Below are 8,403 nucleotides of genomic sequence, written 5' to 3' on the forward strand. Positions count from 1 at the left end.
ATGGTTGACAAGACCACTAGTTTCAAGAAAAGGGCAAAGGGAAGAAGGGGAACTTCAAGAAGAACGGCAAGCAAGTTGCTACTCAATTGAAGAAGCCCAATTCTGTACCTAAGCCTGAGACTAAGTGCTTCTACTGCAAAGGAACTGGTCACTGCAAGCGGAACTACCCCAAGTATTTGGCGGATAAGAAGGATGGCAAACTGAACAATGCTATATTTGATATACATGTTATTGATGTGTACTTTACTAGTGTTTATAGCAACCCCTCGGTATTTGATACTGGTTCAGTTGCTAAGAGTAGTAACTCGAAATGGGAGTTGCAAAATAAACAGAGACTAGTTAAGGGTGAAGTGACGATGTGTGTTGGAAGTGGTTCCAAGATTGATATGATCATCATCGCACACTCCCTATACTTTCGGGATTAGTGTTGAACCTAAATAAATGTTATTTGGTGTTTGCATTGAGCAAAAATATGATTGGATCATGTTTATTGCAATACGGTTATTCATGTAAGTTAGAGAATAATTGTTGTTTTGTTTACATGAATAAAACCTTCTATGGTCATACACCCAATGAAAATGGTTTGTTGGATCTCGATCGTGGTGATACACATTTTCATAATATTGAAGCCAAAAGATGCAAAGTTAATAATGATAGTGCAACTTATTTGTGGCACTGCCGTTTAGGTCATATTGGTGTAAAGCGCATGAAGAAAATCCATGCTGATGGGTTTTTGGAATCACTTGATTATGAATCAGTTGATGCTTGCGAACCATGCCTCATGGGCAAGATGACTAAGACTCTGTTCTCCGGAACAATGGAGCGAGCAACAGATTTGTTGGAAATCATACATACTAATATATGTGGTCTGATGAATATTGAGGCTCGCGGTAGGTATCATTATTTTCTGATCTTCACAGATAATATGAGTATATCTACTTGATGAAACACAAGTCTGAAATATTTGAAAAGTTCAAAGAATTTCAGAGTGAAGTGGAGAATCATCGTAACAAAAATAAAAGTTTCTACGATATGATCGCAGAAGTAAAATATTTGAGTTACAAGTTTGGGCTTCAGTTAAAACAATGTGAAATAGTTTCACTACTCACGCCACCTGGAACACCACAGTGTAATGGTGTGTCCGAACGTCGTAACCGTGCTTTATTAAATATGGTGCGAACTATGATGTCTCTTACCGATTACCACTATCATTTTGGGGTTATGCATTAGAGACAGCTGCATTCACGTTAAATAGGGCACCATCTAAATCTGTTGAGATGACACCGTATGAACTATGGTTTGGCAAGAAACCTAAGCTGTCGTTTCTTAAAGTTTGAGGTTGCAATGCTTATGTGAAAAAGTTTCAACCTGATAAGCTCAAACCCAAATCGGAGAAGTGTGTCTTCATAGGATACCCAAAAGAAAATCTTGGGTACACCTTCTATCACAGATCCGAAGGCAAGATATTCGTTACTGAGAATGGATCCTTTCCAGAGAAGGAGTTTCTCTCGAAAGAAGTGAGTGGGAGGAAAGTAGAACTTGATGAGGTAATTGTACCTGCTCCCTTATTGGAAAGTAGTTCATCACAGAAATCTGTTCCTATGACTACTACACCAATTAGTGAGGAAGCTAATGATGATGATCATGTAACTTCAGATCAAGTTACTACCGAACCTCGTAAGTAAACCAGAGTGAGATCTGCACCAGAGTGGTACGGTAATCCTGTTCTGGAGTCATGTTACTTGACCATGACGAACCTACGAACTATGAGGAAGCGATGATGAGCCCAGATTCCGCGAAATGGCTTGAGGCCATGAAATCTGAGATGAGATCCATGTATGAGAACAAAGTATGGACTTTGATTGACTTGCCCAATGATCGGCGATTCATTGAGATTAAATGGATCTTCAAGAGGAAGACAGATGCTGATAGTAGTGTTACTATCTACAAAGCTAGAATTGTCGCAAAAGGTTTTCGACAAGTTCAAGGTGTTGACTACGATGAGGGTTTCTCACTCGTATCTATGCTTAAGTCTGTTCGAATCATGTTAGCAATTGCCACATTTTATGAAATCTGGCAAATGGATAAACAAAACTGCATTCCTTAATGGATTTATTAAAGAAGAGTTGTATATGATGCAACCAGAAGGTTTTGTCAATCCTAAAGGTACTAACAAAATATGCAAGCTCCAGCGATCCATCTATGGACTGGTGCAAGCATCTCGGAGTTGGAATATCGCTTTGATAAGTTAATCAAAGCATATAGTTTTATACAGACTTGCGGTGAAGCCTGTATTTACAAAAAAATGAGTGGGAGCACTACAGCATTTCTGATAAGTATATGTGTGTGACATATTGTTGATCGGAAATAATGTAGAATTATTCTGCAAAGCATAAAGGAGTGTTTGAAAGGAGTTTTTCAAAGAAAGACCTCGGTGAAGCTGCTTACATATTGAGCATCAAGATCTATAGAGATAGATCAAGACGCTTGATAAGTTTTTCAATGAGTACATACCTTGACAAGATTTTGAAGTAGTTCAGAATGGAACAGTCAAAGAAGGAGTTCTTGCCTGTGTTACAAGGTGTGAAATTGAGTAAGACTCAAAGCCCGACCACGGCAGAAGATAGAGAGAGAATGAAAGTCATTCCCTATGCCTCAGCCATAGGTTCTATAAAGTATGCCATGCTGTGTACCAGACCTATTGTATATCCTGCCCTGAGTTTGGCAAGGGAGTACAATAATGATCTAGGAGTAGATCACTGGACATTGGTCAAAAATATCCTTAGTGGAATAAGGATATGTTTCTCGATTATGGAGGTGACAAAAGGTTCGTCGTAAAGGGTTACGTCGATGCAAGTTTTGACACTAATCCAGATGACTCTAAGTATCAATCTGGATACATATTGAAAGTGGGAGCAATTAGCTAGAGTAGCTCCGTGCAGAGCATTGTTGACATAGAAATTTGCAAAATACGTACGGATCTGAATATGGCAGACCCGTTGACTAAACTTCTCTCACAAGCAAAACATGATCACACCTTAGTACTCTTTGGGTGTTAATCACATAGTGATGTGAACTAGATTATTGACTCTAGTAAACCCTTTGGGTGTTGGTCACATGTCGATGTGAACTATGGGTGTTAATCACATGGTGATGTGAACTATTGGCATTAAATCACATGGTGATGTGAACTATATTATTGACTCTAGTGCAAGTGGGAGACTGAAGGAAATATGCCCTAGAGGCAATGATAAAGTTATTATTTATTTCCTTATATCATGATAAATGTTTATTATTCATGCTAGAATTGTATTAACCGGAAACATAATACATGTGTGAATACATAGACAAATAGAGTGTCACTAGTATGCCTCTACTTGACTAGCTCGTTGATCAAAGATGATTATGTTTCCTAACCATAGACATGAGTTGTCATTTGATTAACGGGATCACATCATTAGGAGAACGATGTGATTGACTTGACCCATTCCGTTAGCATAGCACTTGATCGTTTGGTTTGTTGCTATTGCTTTCTTCATAACTTATACATGTTCCTATGACTATGAGATTATGCAACTCCCGTTTACTGGAGGAACACTTTGTGTGCTACCAAATGTCACAACGTAACTGGGTGATTATAAAGGAGCTCTACAGGTGTCTCCGAAGGTACTTGTTGAGTTGGCGTATTTCAAGATTAGGATTTGTCACTCCAATTGTCGGAGAGGTATCTCTGGCGTATTTCAAGGTTAGGATTAGGATTTGTCACTCTGATAAAGATCTTCGTAGAATATGTGGGAGCCAATATGAGCATCCAGGTTCCGCTATTGGTTATTGACCGGAGACGTGTCTCGGTCATCTCTACATTGTTCTCGAACCCGTAGGGTCCGCACGCTTAAGGTTTCGATGACAGTTATATTATGAGTTTATGAGTTTTGATGTACCGAAGGAGTTCAGAGTCCCGGATGAGATTGGGGACATGACGAGGAGTCTCGAAATGGTCGATACGTAAAGATCAATATATTGGACAACTATATTCGGACATCGTAAAGGTTCCGAGTGATTCGGGTATTTTTCGGAGTACCGGAGAGTTACGGGAATTCGCCGGGGAGTATATGGGCCTTATTGGGCCATACGGGAATAGAGGAGAGAGGCTAAAAGGAAGGAGGCGCCCCCCCCCCCTCTGGTCCAAATTGGACAAGGGGTGCAGCCCCTTTTCCTTGTTCCTCTCTCTCTCTGTCCTTCTCTCCTACTCCAACAAGGGAAGGAGGAGTCCTACTCCCGGTGGGAGTAGGACTCCCCCCTTGGTGCGCCCTCCTCCTAGGCCGGCCGCCTCCCCCCTTGCTCCTTTATATACGGGGGCAGAGGGGCACCCCATAGACACAACAAGTTGATCAATTGATCTCTTAGCCGTGTGCGGTGCCCCCCTCCACCATAATCCTCGATAATATTGTAGTGGTGCTTAGGCGAAGCCCTGCGATGGTAGAACATCAAGATCGTCACCACGTCGTCGTGCTGACGGAACTCTTCCCCGACATTCTGCTGGATCAGAGTCCGGGGATCGTCATCGAGCTGAACGTGTGCTAGTACTCGGAGGTGTCGTAGTTTCGGTGCTTGATCGGTCGGGCCGTGAAGACGTACAACTACATCAACCGCGTTGTTATAACGCTTTCGCTTTCGGTCTACGAGGGTACGTGGACAACACTCTTCCCTCTCATTGCTATGCATCACCATGATCTTGCGTGTGCGTAGGAATTTTTTTGAAATTACTACGTTCCCCAACAAAGTGGTGATACCGGCACAGGAGATAATAATACTCCGGATAGTGCCGAAGACAACAACAATCCCCTCCAGCAAGATTTAGAGCAGGAGGATGGAGGAGCCAGCCCTCCTGAGAGAGCGGCAGATGGAGAGGAGGAGGATGATAATTACATGCCCCCTCCGAAGATGAGGCAAGCCTCGGCGACGACGAATTCGCTGTGCCAGAGGATCCCGTCGAACAAGAGCGCTTCAAACGCCGGCTTATAGCCACGGCAAATAGCCTTAAGAAAAAGCAGCAGCAGCTTCAAGTTGATCAAGATCTGCTAGCTGACAGATGGACTAAAGTCCTCGCGGCCGAGGAATATAAATTCGAGCGCCCCTCCAAGAGTTACCTAAAATGCAGGTTGCTACCCCGACTAGAGGAAGAAGTGTATGACGCGGCTGATCGGCCACCTCGTGGCGGCGATAGAGAGGCATTCCAGCCAAAAACTCAGCCTGCACCCCGACGCCATTCAAATAAAAAGGCATGGGGAGATACGCCAGACCTGCTAGACATATTGGAGGACAAAGCAAAGCATGCAAGATCGATCTAAGGATCACGGGGGCGCGCCACTATGCGAGACGATAAACGTTACACCGGATACAGTAAAAGTAAATCCGGCTGGGCCGAACACAGTGGGCAAGACCCATTCGAGCTGCGTCACGACATAGCCCAATACAGAGGTGCCGCACACCCCTTATGCTTCACAGACGAAGTAATGGATCATCAAATCCCAGAAGGTTTCAAACCTGTAAATATTGAATCATACGACGGCACAACAGATCCCGCGGTATGGATCGAGGATTTCCTCCTCCACATCCACATGGCCCGCGGTGATGACCTACACGCCATCAAATACCTCCCACTAAAGCTCAAGGGACCAGCACGGCATTGGCTTAACAGCTTGCCAGCAGAGTCCATTAGCTGTTGGGAAGATCTGGAAGCCGCATTCCTCGACAACTTTCAGGGCACCAGATGCCAATGACTTGAGCCACATAATTCAGCAGCCAGAAGAATCGCCCAGGCAATTCTGGACTCGGTTCCTAACAAAGAAAAATCAAATCGTCGACTGTCCGGATGCAGAGGCCCTAGCGGCTTTCAAACACAACATCCGCGACGAATGGCTAGCCCGGCACCTTGGTCAGGAAAAGTTGAAATCTATGGCAGCCCTCACGACACTCATGACCCGCTTTTGTGCGGGAGAAGACAGCTGGCTGGCTCGCAGTAATAACATATCAAAAAACCATGGTACTTCGGATACCAAGGACAGCAATAGCAGGTCACGTCGCAACAAATATAAGCGTCGCATTAACAGTGATAATACCGAGGATACGACAGTCAATGCCGGATTCAAAGGCTCTAAACCCGGTCAGCGGAAAAAGCCATTCAAACAAAGTACGCCGGGTCCGTCTAGCTTGGACCGTATACTCGATCGCTCGTGTCAAATACACGGCACCCCAGAAAAGCCAGCCAATCACACCAACAGGGATTGTTGGGTGTTCAAGCAGGCCGGCAAGTTAATTACCGAAAACAAGGACAAGGGGCTACATAGCGATGACGAGGAGGAACCCCGGCAGCCACACACCGGAGGACAGAAGAGGTTTCCCCCACAAGTGCGGACGGTGAACATGATATACGCAACCCACATCCCCAAGAGGGAGTGGAAGCGTGCGCTCAGGGACGTATATGCGTTGGAGCCAGTCGCCCCAAAGTTCAACCCATGTTCCTCCTATCCGATCACTTTCGATCGCAGGGACCATCCCACTAGTATCCGTCATGGCGGATTCGCCGCACTGGTTCTGGACCCAATCATTGACGGATTTCACCTCACTCCAGTCCTTATGGATGGCGGCACCAGTCTGAACCTGCTTTATCAGGACACAGTACGCAAAATGGGTATAGATCCCTCAAGGATCAAACCCACAAAAACGACCTTTTAAGGGTGTCATTCCAGGCGTAGAGGCCCATTGCACAGGCTCAATTACACTGGAAGTGGTCTTCGGATCCCCGGATAACTTCCGAAGCGAATAGTTAATCTTCGATATAGTCCCGTTCCGCAGTGGTTTTCATGCACTGCTCGGGCGAACCGCATTTGCGAGATTCAATGCGGTACCGCATTATGCATACCTCAAGCTCAAGATGCTAGGACCTCGCGGGTTATTACAGTCAATGGAAACACAGAGCGCTCTCTTCGAACGGAGGAGCACACCGCGGCCCTCGCAGCAGAAGCGCAAAGCAGCCTCTCAAGGCAATCCACCGGTTCGGCGTTTCAAGATCCGGACACCTTCAAGCGCGCTCGGAGCAATCGGCAACTAGACCGCCTGGCGCGATCTGAGCTCACGTAGCAATGCGGCCCCCACCCTAGTCCCAGCCACACGGCGAAACTGGTGCCACACGTACATAATTACGCATTAAAAATACCATGGGCACAGGTGGGGAGGGGGGCACACTGCGACACGCCCTAAGACGCAGCCTAAACTGCACTAGGGGCTTCCCGTTTGGTTATTTTTCTCTTTTTCAGGACCTTAATCTCTAGAAACCCCGTCCGGCAACACTATTGTCGAACACATGATGCAGCAACCAAGGAGGCAGAAAGCTACGTCACACCATGGAATTCCCAGGTGGATTACAATAACGAGCGAAATATTTGATTTAATACTATTCCTCAGCTTGCCCTTGGAAGGGACATAGTCCTACTCTTTGCTAATCGCACCATCTGTATCATTTTGCTTTAACACACCTTTTTGAATAAACAATGCATAACATTACGACTATTATTGCATTCTTGTTATATATATATGTGTGTGTTCAATAATGACGCCTTGCAACCGTACACTTTGGTACGGCCAATACACCAGGGGCTTACGTACCCCACAATATGGTGTGAAAAGTCCGAACACTTTCACAAGTGCGGCACCCCGAACTTATAGCATTATATGCATCAGCTCCGAATCATGTCTTTGGTCAAATGTTGGGTTTGCCCGGCTCCTATGTTTTGGTACCTTATGTTCCGCTCTATCGGCTAAGGTAGCGCTAGGAGAACTACTGCGATTGTGCCCCGGTTCTGCTGGGCTAAGCACCTCAGTAGAGAAAGCTAAAACTGACTGTCATGATAAGGCGAGAGACTGGTCGCTGTTCGGCGAGGTTTTCGAGTCCCTAAAGACTTATGCCGCTTAGAGCGAGGGGCCGGCCCTGTCCGGCTTAAAGGCGTGTATCGCGCCTCGAATTCGGCCTTCCGAATACCAGGGGCTTCGCCGAAATTTAAAATTATAGAATTCTATGGCTAAGTGAGAGTGATAAAGCATTATTAGTCCGGTTGCCTTGTTCGTTGTGCTGAGCACCTCCCTCGAAAGACCCAAACATGGGAACAAGAGTGCTCAGGTTTATCCCGAACACCCCAGCACTCGTGGCATGGGGCAGAAGCCAAGGACTAGCCATCTCTCAGATTGGATAAACGGCCAAACAGAAGGTAATATTTTAAATTCACACAAGCGTTGCATAGCGCATATGAAACAAGTTTTCATCATACAGGATCACACGAGCAAGTTTACTCAAATATTACATCCTTTGAACATTTGTCCGCTACAAGACGGGCACCCTTCAGG

The sequence above is a fragment of the Triticum aestivum genome, chromosome 4A (genome assembly GCF_018294505.1).
Source record: "Triticum aestivum cultivar Chinese Spring chromosome 4A, IWGSC CS RefSeq v2.1, whole genome shotgun sequence".
In the NCBI taxonomy this organism is placed as follows: domain Eukaryota; kingdom Viridiplantae; phylum Streptophyta; class Magnoliopsida; order Poales; family Poaceae; genus Triticum; species Triticum aestivum.